This window comes from Dipteris shenzhenensis, chromosome 19 (genome assembly GCF_047967505.1).
Source record: "Dipteris shenzhenensis isolate YYH24624 ecotype China chromosome 19, Dip_SZ_1.0, whole genome shotgun sequence".
Lineage (NCBI taxonomy): Eukaryota > Viridiplantae > Streptophyta > Polypodiopsida > Gleicheniales > Dipteridaceae > Dipteris > Dipteris shenzhenensis.
In genome coordinates this window covers 36,198,408-36,214,207 of record NC_141614.1, presented here as the reverse complement: position 1 = coordinate 36,214,207, position 15,800 = coordinate 36,198,408, and the positions used below count along the sequence as shown (strand labels likewise).

Below are 15,800 nucleotides of genomic sequence, written 5' to 3'. Positions count from 1 at the left end.
TTAAGAAACCATTGTGTTAAGGAGTTGTTGCTTTGAGGCTAATGTAGTGACTTGGTAATGTAGCAACTCAAGAAGTCACTGCTTTAAGGTGAATGTAGCAAGACTACTGCTTTAAGGCGAAACGAACATAATGATTGATCTTGACTGGAGTAGCTAGGATGAGTAAGCAACACATGCACCCGAGTTCTAGTAGGGCAATAGGATTTGACCCAGAGCTAGAAGAAAGTTCTTCAAATAACATTCAACTGGCCCATAACATTATGTCCGAGATCTTGACCTTAAGCTCTCATTTAGTGCATGGTCCCATACACATGGAGTCCTTTAGTTCAGAGGACGCAATGAGCTTCGATGCCAAAATGGGTAAAAACCCCAAATCTTAGGGCCACTATGGCTCCTATTTCCAACTTGATTAAGCCCTCCCACATCTTTAACCATAGCCTTGTGTTTGAGGGAATCAATCTCTAATTTTAGGGGGTGGCTCGGCTTGTCTGGCCCAAATTTGGTCAAGCCTTTTTCCAAGAAAACTAGAGTGCTAGAGGAGCAGCAGGACCCTCTTCCAACATCTGCAATACATACTGCTCCAAGGAACCCAATGCCCATCTTGATCAAGGATCCTATGGGGCCTCATGTTCAATTTTAGGAAGGTGAGTCATCCTTTACCAAAACCTCTGCGCCCTGGGTACCCAATTTCTGGCCACCAAGTCCCAAAGGGTAGGGAATGAGGAGATGGACTTTGGGGAAAATACTCTTTTTCACACAATGGCCCCTCGTCCCAATCTATACCCAACTTGGGTAGGAGCCCTGAAAGGCACACTCCTTCCTATGGCTGCACCCTATAAGCCAATGCCCAATGTGAACATACCTATGCCAATTCCCACACCAATTTGGATAGTACAACCAAGCCCACCACGAATGCCAACTCCAAGTACTACTAGGCCACCAGGGCTAGCTAACACTATCTACATGGCCTATGAGTTTTTATAATCCACCACAAAGGCAATCCAATTATGGAACCGTGCCAACCCCTCAAGCACCTCTGTTCATGCCACAGACTGTACTGATGGCAGATGAGGTTATGAGAGTCCTAGGGCAAGCACTAGGAAGGGGGGCCATGCTTCCAGCCTTTGTGGGGAGAGATGTTAGTTCCTCAAGGAGCCGTCCACTCACCATTTCCAAGCTCATAAAACCAAATTCTTAGGACACATGCTGAAAGGCTCGAGTAGATTTGCGAGAGCTGTGGGGGTTAAAGGTCACTGTGCCTTTACCCCGGTTATGTACAATACTCAAACACATATATAAATGAATGAAAAAGAAGATTAGGGTGTTTTGCAGACACTAAAACTTGTGTGGCTCTCTGTTTCTCTCTCTCCCTCTTCCGTTCTTGCTTCCATTGAGAGCACTCTCAACTGGTATCAGAGCCCGGGTGATCTAGCTGAGCATGCGTGAATGCCTGGAAGCTCAGCAGCTCTATGGGAGGAAGGAGAAGCTCTGTGGGAAGCTTTGTGGGTGACTTTACTTGCATCCGAGTGTGTAGAGACTTTGGAGGAACCTTTGGAAAAGTCACTTTGGCTTTGCGAAGTGGTTTTGAGAGCCTGTTAAGTGTTTTCAAAAAAAAAGTCGTTTTTTAAGCTTTTCCCTGTTCTGTTTGATGACAGAGACTCCATATTAACTTGTAGAGGAAACTATTGCTTGCTTTTGGTGTCCACTTCACTTCAAGAGCTTGGAAACACCTTCATTCTTGAATCTGGGATCATTTTATTGGATTTTTGACTCACTGTGTCAGTTCCTACGTTTTTCTACCTGGGTGTTGGAACTCAAGTTTGGAGCAACCATTTGCAGATCTGTCAATTTTGGTGGACTCAGGAGGTCCTAAAACTTCTATGTTGCTCATCATTTGCACTCTGATGGAGTTTGCAAATAGTTCTGTTTCCAAAAACGTTTTTCAGTCCGTGTGTTGGACCTAGTGATTGAGACCACAGTTTCCAAAACTGTCTGTCTCATTGCGTTTCGACACCCAAAAACCCCTACCTGTCAATTCTTGTGCGATTCGGTGGAGTATTTTTAGAGTTATAGATCTCTGTGTATTTGATTTCGTCTCTCTGTTATGCATTTTTCATTTTAAGGTTCTGAAACCTTAGATTTATGCCACATGGCAGTGGATAAGTGTTGACTCCCATTTCTCACTCATCGGTTGGGATTTTGGAGTTTCGGCAGAAGAGAGATATTTGCTAATTTTCTTGCTGAGTCCGATTATGCAATGGTGCCCATGTTTTAAGGCATCTCAGGTTCTATTTTCAGTAGCGGTCTTTTCTATGGGACCATGATTTCTTAAGCATACCTTATGGAGATCACTCTGGTTGCAGTTTGAGCCATGTGCGCTCATTCGTGGTGCGCATTGGGTTGCAGTGGATGATTTATAGGCCATTTGGATGCATTGTGATCCTTATTGGATGCGCTGATAGGCCCAGATTGCCTTGTGGGATGCTATTTTTATGGACGCTTTGCACATGGATTTTATGCTGAGGGACAGCTTTGACACATTGTAGGTGATGCACTGATAGTGTTATGCTCTCTTGGATGAGATATTATTGATGCATATGCCCATGGACGGTGTTTATGCTTGAGCCATTTGGCACCTATTGGCATTTTGGATTGCCATTGCAGTTGGCATTTTCTTATGGGCCAGATTTGCTCATATGGATGCATAGTACATGCACATGAGTCAGCTGCATCTTTTGATGCTTTGAGCTTTGAGTTTTGGTGATATTTCAGTCTATTGTGGCATACACATTTGGGTGCACCTGGTATTTGGTGTGATTCTCTCTTATAGGCACTAGCATTTGGGATTTTGCTTTATTTGCATCATGGCATCCTCTTCCATGTCTGAAAAGGAGTTTTTCAACATTAAAAAGTTTGATGGGACAAACTTTTCTTTGTGGAAAGAACAGATAAGGGATGTGCTTATTCAAAAGAAGCAGATTAGACCCTTGGCAGGGATTGAAGCTAAGCCTGCAAATATGTCTAAGGATGATTGGAATGAGTTGGATGCATTAGCAAAGTCTACTATTAGACTTCATCTTGCAGAGTCAGTTTATTTCACAGTAGTAAATGAGCAGACTAAATGAGCAGACTATGGAAGATTTGTGGAAGAAACTGTGTGCCACTTATGAGAAGGAAACTGCCTCGAATAAAGTTTACCTCATGAAGAGGTTGTTTGAGCTACAGATGAACGAAGGGGTCTCCATTGCTTCTCACTTGAATAAATTCAATATTATTTTCAGCCAGCTTCAGGCTCAGAAGATGAATTTTGATGCGGAGACTAAGGCAATTTTTCTCTTATGTTCATTGCCATTCTCATGGGTTACCTTTCGTACAGCTGTCAGTAACTCTGCACGTGGTGGAGTATTGAAATTTGATGATGTTGTGGGTAGCTTGTTGGCCGAGGAGATTATACGGAAGTCTATGGATGGCAACAAGTAGGATGCAGCCTTAAATGTGCAAAGGAGTTGATCACAATTCAGGGGGAAGTCCCAAGAAAGAGCAAATTATCCTAGCAAATCCAGAGCACGGAACATTGAGTGTTACCACTGTGGCAAGAAGGGCCATTTAAAAAAACAAGCTGAAAAGAGAGCAAAAGGATAAGAAAAAGAATGCAAATTGGGGTGCAAATCAAAAGGAAGAGAGTCCAAGGGAGGACAAAGGAAAAATGAAGATCGAGGAGATCAATGCAATCACACATGATAGTGACAATGACGTTCTCTTCATGTCTAGTTTATCTGCAGAGTTGCTTACCACTTCAGATCATGCATATTCCCAAGATTGGATTTTGGATTTTGGTGCTTCATTCCATGTTACTCCCCATAGGCAATGGTTCTCCACTTATGACAGTGGAAAGACAGGTTGTGTGCATCTTGGAAATGACTATGCATGTGACATAGTGGGAGTAGGTGACATAAAGTTTTCTTTAGCAAATGGGTCTGCATTTATTTTGAAACATGTGAGACATGTGCCTAAATTGACCAAGAGTCTTATTTCAGTGGGTCAGCTAGATGATGCTGGTTTTTGCACCACTTTTGGCTCTCAGAGTTGGAAAATTCAAAAGGGCTCTATGCTTTTGGCCAGGGGTGCCAAGTGTGGGACTTTGTATCCCTTACATGTATCAGGGGTATTTGATCATGTTGTTGCAATAACCGAGCAGCCAAGCACTTCTTTGTGGCATTGCAGGTTGGGGCACATGAGCCAGAATGGAATGAAACTCTTATGCCGTTTGGGTTATGTATTGCATTTGAGTTTCGCTGATTTTGAATTTTCTGAGCACTGTCTCTATGGGAAGCAGACTAAATCAGCCCATAAAAGAAGGGGAAAGAAAGAGTTTGAAAAGCTTGATTTGGTGCATTCAGACGTATGTGGTCCCATGCCTACACGGTCATTAGGCGCGGTCATTAGGCGGGGCTGAATACTATGTGACATTCATTGATGATGCAACTAGGAAAGTGTGGGCTTATGCTATAGCTCGAAAGAGTGATGTGTTCCAGGTATTTCAGAAATGGCTAGCCTTGGTTGAGAATCAGCCAAGTAGAACGCTTAAATGCCTACGGACTGGCAATGGTGGAAAGTATCTCTCTCATGACTTTCAACATTTCTGTGATACATGTGGGATTAAGAGGGAGCTCACATCCCCTCGTACTCTAGAGCGAAATCCAGTTGCAAAAAAGATGAACCATACCATTCAAGAAAGGTTGCAATGCATGCTTTCCAATGCAAGTCTTTCTAGTGGTTTTTGGGCTGAGGCAATGAAGACTGCAGTGCATGTGATCAATAGATCACCTAGTAAGAGTTTAGATGGTGGTCTTCTTGAAGAGGCATGGAGTGGCAAGAAGCCCTCTTACTCTCATTTGCATATATTTGGGTGTGAGGCATATGCACATGTGCCAAAAGAGCTTCGAAAGAAGCTAGATCCTAAGTCTAGGAAATGCATCTTTTTGGGTTATGGTGAAAGTGGAGAGATGGGCTATCATCTCTGGGATCCAGAAGCAAAGATCATACGCAGCCATGATGTAGTCTTCAATGAGAAGAAGATGCATAAGGCACCCATGAGGGATATTGAAATGAGGAGAATCACTTTCCAGGATGTGAATCCACCTGCATATGTTGATAGAGAGCAAGTTGTCCATGCACCAAATGTGCAAGAAATGGTACCACCAAATACTCCCACAGGTATACAATCAAGGGTAGATGATGGATCATCTATTGGTGGAAATGATGAGCCAAATGTGGCTGATATGCAGGTGGGATAGCAAGCTGAAATCCCCTTGAGAATATCATCTAGACTGTCTAGACCGCCTGATAGGTTTGTTTCAGGGGTAGACTATGTGATGCTTACTGATTGTGGGGAGCCTTCTTGCTACAGAGAGGCTATGATGCACGAGGATCAATGCAAGTGGGAGTATGCTATTTATGCAATCAGAGATGAGTTCACTTATGAAGAATAAGACTTGGGACTTGGTTTCTTTGCCACATGGAAAGAAATCATTGCCATGTAGATGGGTCTACAAGATGAAGGTCATAGGTGATGATATGCCTAGGTACAAGGTCCGTTTGGTCGCTAAAGGGTTCAAGCAAGAGAAGGCTGTGGACTTTGATGAGATATTCTCTCCGGTTGTGAAGATGACCACAGTTAGATGCATGCTTGGACTAGTGGCATTAGAGGATATGCAGCTTATGCAGATGGATGTCAAGACAACTTTCTTGCATGGGGATTTGCATGAGGAAATTTACATGGTGCAGCTGGAAGGCTTTGAAGAAAAGGGCAAAGAGCATTTAGTTTGTAAGCTGAAGAAGAGTCTCTATGGCCTTAAGCAAGCGCCTAGAAAATGGTATCAGAAGTTTAATGCTTTCATTCGATCCCAGGGTTTTAGAAGGAGTGAAATTGATCACTGCCTCTACACTAAAAGGGCTAAGGATAATAGCCTAATAATCCTGGCACTATATGTGGATGATATGCTATTGGCTAGCAAGAATACTTATGAGCTAGATGCATTAAAGGCCAAGTTACATGAGGCCTTTGATATGAAGGATTTGGGACTCACAGGTTATATTCTTGGTATGCGCATCACGCGTGATCGGAGTAGGAAACTCCTTTGGTTTTCACAGAAGGAGTATATTACAAAAGTATTACAGCGTTTGAATATGGAGGGGGGGGAAGGCAGTGAGTACTCCATTGCCTTCATATGTGGGAAGGCAGTGAGTACTCCATTGCCTCCATACGTTTGAATATGGAGGGGGGGAAGGCACTGAGTCATACAGATAGTCCCAAATCAGATGAGGAGAGGGCCATGATGGCCAAGGTTCCTTATGCATCTTCATCTCAGGAGATTGTATCCCAGCCTTTTCAATAACTGTGTGTGATAAATCCACAAGCCTATTTCTGTCCCCTTTACCAGACCCACTACCATCAAGTATTCTTCGCCGGAGAGCATCCAAATTTGGTCCTGTACCCAAGTGTCTTCCATTCATAAAGGCATTGTAGTGGGCACTCTGAAGGACACTCATTGCAAGATCTGCTGCACAAGCATCATACAATGTTATGTGTTTTGCATATCCATGTGCTGCTCTCATGCTAGAATGTTTTGTCTCTGAAAGGTTCACTATAGGAACAAATCCAGAGTGCTCTTCTTGCTGCAAGAACATTCCCCCCCACTGGTTGACTCTAACATCCCACCAAGCAAGCCACATATGCAATGTTCGAAGCTCACCCTCCACATGAATCGGGGACCAATACAAATTCAATGTTTGTTTGCATTGGTCTACAGAAGTTGAAGTTGTTGCCTCTCTCCACTTCCGACATAGAACTTTATTCTCCTCCTGAAATTGTGGCTTAATGCATCATCTGGTGTGCTCAACCATGCTCATTTCCCAATGGAAAACACAAGTTATTTCTCTACCATCCATCACATTTTTAGGTCCACCATTGTAAACAGTGCGGACAGCCAGCCAATTTGCTCCTGCTCCATCTGCCATGAATCCACGGAATTCAGGTTTTTTAAAACCATTCTTCTCTATTGTATTGTTCAGTAGCTCCCAGAATCGAACTTGAGCATGGTTATCCTCCACCTTGAATTCACATATTGCTATAGTTAATAGTTCCCTTATGAATGGGTCATACACATGAGCACCCATTGTTGACCACCTCCCCTCACTCGATGCACATGGTCAAAATGAACCCATTGTGATCCCAAGCGTCCACCAAGCCGCATGCGATTCACTACATCAACTTCTGATCCTGGACCAATGGTCGACATTTTGAAGATATGTGGTTGTTGTTCATCTTGCAATTGTTCAGGAAATAGGATACTTTGTAGGTATGGATATTTGCATCTCCTCTTTAAATCAAGTATTGAATCCATTCCACCATCCCCTCCTCTAGCCTCACTTCTTGTGCTCTGCACCACTCTCTGAAGCCTCCTTCTCTGGGTCATTGGTGTAATGGTTTCAAGCACTTCTTTGAACTTTTGATCATCTAGCAGCTCCACAACAACCCCATCCTTTGCTAGCATCATCTCCATCACAAGGTCTTGTGCCACAGACACCTCGATATTTTTGCAAGAGGAATTTCCATTCAACCTAGCACACATTGAAATGAGATCCTCTACTTGCACTTCCTTTGCTCGACTTCTACCTTTTTCAATTGGATGGTCATGGAAACCCACATGCAGTGCGCATCTCGTTGTCTTCACTCATTCATGGGGAAAGCAATAATATATAATAGTACTGCATAGGTAAACACACTCTGGTATTGCATCACAATGCTTGCACACAAGTGACCCCAAGGCTGGATGAATGGGACCAGGTAGAGGAGACCTCCTAAGCTTTCCTTTCCATTGTGTATCATTTAAAATTCCCATTCATTCAAGGAAAGGACAATCCAAATTACAACATCTCAAATAACCTGAACATCTACTCATTCTCACAACACCATTGAAGCAGTCTTGCGAACATGTGGAATATTTTGTCCAAACATGACCATCAGCATTCTGTTCCATTCCAGACATTGGTGAACCCTTAGGCATAGGTGGAAGTTCGAAGACAATATATCCATCGTAAGTTAGAGGAAGCTCAGTAACCTTCTCCACCCGAACTGCAGATTTGAGCACAACATGAAGAGAACTATTCAAAGGCATCCTCTCTATAAGTGAAACCACACTATTCAGTTCATGATTCATAAAGTCACCATGAGTACCTCTCTTATAGGACATGTGAACTCTTAAGGTTGATTGTTGGCCACCACTAATCTTGAACCCTTTCTGACCATCCTCTAAGTTCACCACTGGAAGTACAATGGCAAACTCATCTATTCTGATTTCTTGATGCAGCTCAATGTCCTCGTTCTCAATGTGAAAGTGTTCCTTAAGCTCCACCAATGAAACCTCCAGGGAAGGAGTGTCAAAACGAATGGTCAATGATTCGTGTTCTCCAAAGCGAATGAAAACTGAGAAAGGCATGATTCAAATGCTAGAGCCAAGATGTAGCACCAGACAACACCAACCAAAGAACAAGTGAAAAGCTAGCTACACAAAGGGTCCGAAAGTAGGGAGGAAAAAGAAGAAATGGCATAGATGTGTTGGAGACCGAAGAGAATGGAGCAAAGAGAAGTGTTGAAAGAGCCACTACATTGAATTATGGGAGAGAAGCAAGTTCGTCTCTGTAAGTGTCAAATGCAAATGGATGTCACTATTAGCATCCAAGGTGGTCGTTTAACTACAGGTCTTTATTGAACAATATGTGTTTATTTGTTTAGAACAATATGGTAATCTTTGAACAAGATGCCTTCATGCATATAGTAACTTGAATGACACCTCCATGCATTTCATTCAGTAAGGGTGTACATTTAATATAAATGAATAAAAAGAGAAGTAACTTTCAAATTTATATATTGGTATTGAAAGACTAATATATCAAGAAAAAAATTAAAGATTTATAATTACTATATTTTACTAGCAATAGTTAGAATGAGTAGTATCTTCAAATCCATATCTAAAATGAAAACTATCGAAATGTGTTAGTTTACTTCACATTTGCATGAACGAGCAATATTACTATTTCCATCATGAGTCATTACATGGTGTTCTCCTCACTATTACAAGGTGTTAGTTATGCAGTCTTCTCCTACCGTCTAATAATGACCAGGCCTGCAAAATCCCTCAAAAATCATTTCTCTAAAGGCTACGCCTGCAAAATTTGTCTAATAATGACCATCGCCTGCAAAATCATTACTACAAAATCTCCTGCAAAATCTGGAGATATTATGAGGAAGGGCGTGGTGGGCTGGGTCAGATTCTATCTCTCTTTCTCTCCAGCCTTGAAGTGATTTTATCTCTCTTTCTCTCCAGCTTTGAAGCTTCCCCCAAATGCTCCTCACACTCCTCCAACACTCCCCACCCCCTTCCATTCCTGCCCTCTCATCTTCCCACAGTTCAAAAGTTTAGCGATGTCGACTCCTTCGTTTTCGAGATGCCTGCCGTGACATCGAGCTCATTGTGGCTTTCAACAAACTTCAACGACATTGACCTCCTTGCGGCCTTCAACAAACATCAACGAGCAAAGAGCTTTTGAGGTAAGTACTCCTCTTTTCTCTTCAGAAATTCAACGACCATAGCCTAGGGAGGCAAGCGTAACGGTAAGAGTGCAAGCAAGAAAGAGATATGAAGCAAAGTGAGCCAAAAGAGATATGAAGCAAGGTGGCTCACTGTGGTGGCGGTTGGACTGCCTGGGGCAGCAAAAGAGGCAGCGCGCTGCTGCCCCAAGCAGTCCAAGAAGGAAGTTTCACCACAGCTAGCAAGGTTATCCAACTTCCTTCCTGGACTGCCTGGGGTAGGGTAAGCATGTTCGTATAGATTCTTAGAAGAGAACGATGAGGAAGACGATCAATCACAGGCAGTCCAAAGGTGACTCGCTGAGGTGGCAGTTGGACTGCCTGGGGCAGCAAAAGAAGGAAGGCAGTCCTCTTTTGCTCGAGGCTCGGAAGCATGAAATGGAATGGAGGAGTGAAATGTCAAATGATTTTTGATGCTCTACTAAACATGAGAAGAGAGATCGCTCACGTCTAGTAGAGCATGGTGCCATGCTATATGACCTACTCATCAACAACTTTGATGAACCAGTCGATTGGGAACTGAAGCGTTGCATTGCTATAGGTCAGACAAGTCTTTATGCAGAGACCTCTCGCCAACCTTAGCATGGAGAAGACGAAACTACGATGAAGCTCATCAAACCAAAGGAGCTAATGGCCGCATCTTGGAATACAAGGCAAATGGCAGTGCTAAACCCGATGGAGAATCACGTGAGGATCGCGAGGTGCTAGTGGATGGGGTTTTTTTTGGTGAGCAGCTCAACTATTTCCATGGCAATCCAGAGATGGAGTCTTGCATTTTTGCGCTGAAAAAGCAAGCAGCAGATGATCCTCTACAACACTACCAAAGTCACACTCTCTCTCTGCCACTGTCATTCACTGAGACTCTGTGTGCCAGGCTAGCCTTGCATTTGCTCGGCACTCTCTCTGATTCAGTTCTTTCCTGTCTTCATGTCTGTTTCATCGTTATGTTAGTGTTCGTCGAGTGTCACCCCTATCTTGTGCGCTTGCCAATCTACAATTCCGATTCGGCAAACCCAAATTCCGATCGAGCAAAATCGCTGTCAATCCTCATCCCTATCTTGTCGGCTTACAATCTTTACGCAAGCTACGTCATGCCTAGTTGGTCCGGAGAAGGGGATAAATACAGGGAACCTTGGAAGGAGTTCAAGCCAAAACAGAGAAGATTGATAAGCAACTCGCAGCAAATTTAAGACTGTGAGTAGATCGATATCCACGCATTGAATGCCCACGTGGGAGCATGCAATTCATGTGGGAGGACTCAGGAGCCTCGTGACAAGCTTCCTCTATCATCCTAGATTCTTTCCAATGCCCTCAGTCTCTCTGTTCCTCTTTCACATCCGTGAATTTTGCGAGCTCCTTCTCTGAGTTTTGTATTTCCTGGAAATCTGTGTAATAGTTGCTTCACATGATCGATGTTTGTTGAAAGATCTTTCAGTTCTGGGTTTGTTCATCCTCGCCTCTTGTATCCGGCCATGCTCTTGCTCCTTAGCTAGCCGCCCTCCATAGATGCAACCTTAGCTCACCCCTCACAATGGCTTTGGCGCTCTTTCTCTGTGTGTTGCTCTGCTGCGCAGCAACACTTGTGGCAGCCGATCACTTGCCTTACTCCCCTGAAGACCTCGAGTCAGAGAGCAGGCTCTCCGCACTATTTGACACCTGGAACAGAAAGCATGGCGGCTGATAGGGCTCCAGAGAAGGAAAGACGCTTCGAAATCTTCAAACAGAACTTGCAGCACATTCATCAGCATAACCAGAAGGGCTCTTCCTATACCCTGGGCCTCACCCGCTTTGTGGGACCTTCCATTCGTGCCTAAATTCCAAACCGCAATCTAATCCGTTGCTGCAAACTTATGTCCCTTGCCCGTTTGTGCCCAAATTCCGAACCGCACTCTGATCCCCTATTGCAGACTTACGTCCCTCACTCGTTCGTGCCCAAATTCCTTAACCGCACTCTGAGTCCCTACTGCAGACTTACGTCCCTCACCCGTTGTTAGCTCATCACAGTCCCTGTATTCGTTGATTCTCGTCTCGATAGTGGGCACGCGCTTACAATGGTTGCAAAGGTGACGTAAAACCAGAGATGACCGAATTGCGATGTGGATTCCCAAGAAACAGCTGGGATGAGGGAGGGGGTGTGGGTGTGAACCTGATACGAGGAAGGCGAAGGAGAAGCAGAAGAGGCAGATGATGAAGAAGAAGAAGATTGAGCTGGTGATGAGGAGTGGATGTAGAGAAGTTGGCAGTCCAGGAAGTTGGCAGTCCAGGAAGGAAGTTGGTAGAACTTCCTTCCTGGACTGCCTGGGGCAGCAAAAGAGGCAGCGCGTTCCACTTCAGTGCTTTTTCTCTCTAGTAACTCCTCGTGGATTCTTTGAGCCCATTGAGTGCTCTACCTCAAGCCATGAACATAGATTTCAAGGATGCACTTGTCATGCCTCGAGAAATTGTAACTCAGCTTATGCTTTCCCGGGATGGGATAAATTGTGAGGTTTTCTGGTTCCCTACTTTTCCCTGGGTATTGTGGTTTGGCTGAAAGACCCCGTTTGTTCCCAGTGCCTGTACGTGCTTCATTTCCTGCTTCTAGAAGGGAAGGCTTTGCCACCCCAATACTTTGAAGGCTATCGCCCCATTGTTTGAGCTCCTCTTCCCGGGGAATAAATGATAGCAGAAACATCTAATTGAGTTTGTTCCTTTTGTGGATCATGAAATCCAACGAGAGTACATTGGCCTTGAAGAGAGAGATAAACGCTCTTAAGTTGGAGATTGACAAATAGTCCACTGTCTATCCCGACCGATCCCATGCACCAACTTCCTTCCTGGACTGCCTGGGGCAGCAAAAGAGGCAGCAAAAGAGGCAGCAAAATGCGCTGCCTCTTTTGCTTGCCCAGGCAGTCCAGGAAGGAAGTTGGACTACCTTCCTGAGCAAGGTGGCAGTCATTACCATCTCTTTACCTTCCTGGACGTTGGACTTCCTTCCTGAGCAAGGTAGAAGCAAGTTGGACTTCCTTCCTGGATTCCCGCCACGCTCTACTAAACATCCATTCACTCCATTCATGCTTTGGCCCTGCGACAATCCAAAATCAACAAGGTATGTACGTTTTTCTCACAAAAACAGCAAGCAGCAAATCCGAATTATGAACATAAGGGAACGCATTGTCACATGAATGCCAATCAACATAAGCATTTGCCAGTTCGCCAGTTTGCTTTAGGTTTTCTCAAGAGTCTCTCTATTTTAGCTCTGATCGATGATCGTTTACCTTTGTGCGCACATGTAAATGCTATGCCTCTCTAATATGCCGAGCGTTGCTCCATCAGACTTCGCTGCGGATTTTGATGGCGCCACCGCTGCTGCTCCCATTGATTAACAAATCTTTTGCCTTTGCTCTCTCTCATTCGGTCCAAAAATCAACTTTCTCAAGGTGGCAGATAGTCGCATGACTTGCATCGTGGATCTTGCCCATCTCGATTCTCAGGGCTTGGTCGCTGGTGTTTTTGGAGCCACATACATCTTGTGAAGCTTCGCATTAGCATTTCTTTGTTTCTATGGAGGAACTTAATACATTGTTTCTATATTAACGAGGCTAATCGGTTAGGACCATGGAATGAATCAGAGTCCTTAGATCTAAATGGTAGGACCATGGAATGAATTAGAGCCCTTAGATCTAAATGGGTGAATATAATCCATCCTCAAAGCACAGGTATGTGTGTGTGATTTTAAAAAGATCGTTTTTCTTTCTTGTGAGTTTCTGATTCGCACAACAACTCGATTGAAGAGTGAGTTGTTGTGCGAATCAGATGCAAGGGAGGGGAACTTGGACTATTAGGGGTAGTAAAAGAGGCATCGCATTAACACGCTGCCTATTTTGGTCCCTCGGGCAGTCCAATAGTCCCCTCCTTGCATAGCATTCAAAAGACCATTAGACCTCTACACCAAAGCATACTTGTAGACAAAAGATGAAATGGTCGAAGCAACCTTTTGTGAGTATGAAAGAAACTATTGATACATGGAGGATTGAGTAGAAAAACCTTCATGAAAAGACAGCTTGAGATGCCAAAAAGGATAGCGCATTAATGCGCTGTCCTTTTTTGCATCTCAAGGTGTCTTTTCATGAGGGTAAGAAGTAGGCATAGAAGTGCATATTTACCACTACAATTCCATATATCCAAGTGTATAGATACCACTGCAAGTTGATATACTATGTGCATTGGAGATGAACCTTTTTCTTTTAGGACACAAGTGGGTGAATGTTCCCTAAACTGGAAATCAATTGCATTGGTAGATACATGTATTTGTTTCTAGTTTTGGTTTTTATTGAAAAGGTTTTGAGAACTATGATTGGAAAAATGCCTTGTTTCAAGATGACAAGAAAAAAAGGCAGAAAAGTTCAAGCGGCACATTCTACAAAGGTGACAAGAGGAACAAAAGTAGATCACAATGTTGAATCATCAGTAGGTGGAATAGAAGAGCAAGAAAGTGTGGTGGGTCTAGAGGTTGAAGTATCATCAACTCAAAGAGATGAAGGTCCAAGAGTAGAGGAGGATGAGTTGGATGATAGTGAAGTTCAGGTGGAAGGAGGAGGTGATGTGATTGGCAAATGTAGGATGCTTGATTCAGATCAGTGTCCTCGCATTCCCTTGTGGAGGTTGATACCTTATGCAAGAGTGAGAGGACTTCGTGATGATGTATCTTCACTCAAAAGTACATTTCAAGTGGAGGGCTATCTCCCAGAGAAAGGGTCTTCCATTGTATCTGTCTGCAAGAGTGATGGAGAGGAGATAGTTGTGACAGATGATATGAGGAAGAGTTGGTCTCCCACCTGGAGAGAGGTGGATGGGGAGTTTGAGAAAGATGTGATGTCTAACACTGACTTTCATTTTATGTCGCAAAAGATGTTATTCGTTTGGAAGGGCAATCATAGGACCACTGCATGGATGAGTGTTATCAAGGAAATCTTTCCTACAAACAAGAAAAGACATGTACGAGTGGTATGCAAAATAATTGACCCAAGGAAAATTAGTGAGATTGCTCTCTTGGCAGGGCTACAACGAATGAATTCGTAAGTACATGGACTCTTTGAATCTTCTCCACATTTGTGTTTTATGCTACTTTGCATTTATTGATTGGGTTGTGTACTTTGCTGTTTGTTTTCTAGCATGAATGAACATGCCATTATCAAACCCAGTCTAAGGGACATACTCATAAATGCACACAACATTTGTGAGTGTGACTCTATGGTGTTTATGAGAACATTGTCTTTGAGTGAGATCAAATCAATAGAGAATTGGAGGGCTCAAGAGAGTAAAGGGAAGAAGCCATGGTTTCCATTGACAAGAGGTTATCTGGCAAGGCTTGTCTTCCAGGTAGAATGTTGCATTTGTGTTATGCTTAGATCTTTATCACTCCTTTGCTTTCTCTAATTGGAACTTATGTATGTAGGTTGAGTACAATACAAAGCTTAAAAAAGCAATGGACAAAATATCTACAAAGCTACCTTTAGATCAAAGGGGAGAGGCAGAAGGAAAGCAGCGTACCATAATTCAAAAGAGAATTGCTGATAGGATGGGAAAGGTGTGAATTGAATTTTCTATACTTTGTTGCATTTATTTTGAAGTTAAGTGATTGACATGTCATCTTTGGATAGGTGTTGAATTGTATAGATCCTGGTCTTGGAGAGGCTTGGTTGGAAAAGTTGTTTGCCTTGCGCTTTGATGGTACAGACTCTTGCGTGACATTGAAATTGATAGTTGGGGAGCTACTACGATTTGCACCTTATTGCAAGGAGTTCCTCATACATCAACTATTTTCCTTTCTTTGTTAGAAGCCACTAAACCTATGCGAGACATGTACTTCATGCCTGTGGGCGACCTTGAGTACAGAGGTGTGTTTCTTCTACCAATACAAATCATCTTTCATGGTGTTTGTTTGTTTCTTGCCAATGGCATGATCTTATTTTTTTATTATAAAATTGCATCAACTTTTACTTTTTAGGTGGATTAGTAGAGAGATATTTTTGGAGAAGGTGGAGAGACAGTCATTGAAAGTGCTTGAAGATTTGAGGGTGATCACAACAATGGGCATGCCTTTGGATACCCCTAAGGATTACACATTGCAGCAATACATGGAGGATATAAAACTGGAGGGGAGAAAACA

General features: G+C 43.3%; 1 long non-coding RNA gene across 1 annotated transcript; it reads left to right on the top strand.

Moving 5' to 3' along the window:
* The first annotated feature begins 14,986 nt into the window (after positions 1–14,986).
* On the top strand, positions 14,987–15,379 carry LOC147890410 (uncharacterized). Its single transcript, XR_015542712.1, has 3 exons — positions 14,987–15,010; positions 15,087–15,218; positions 15,308–15,379. It is a non-coding gene; the product is annotated as an uncharacterized LOC147890410 (long non-coding RNA).
* The last annotated feature ends 421 nt before the right edge of the window (positions 15,380–15,800 follow it).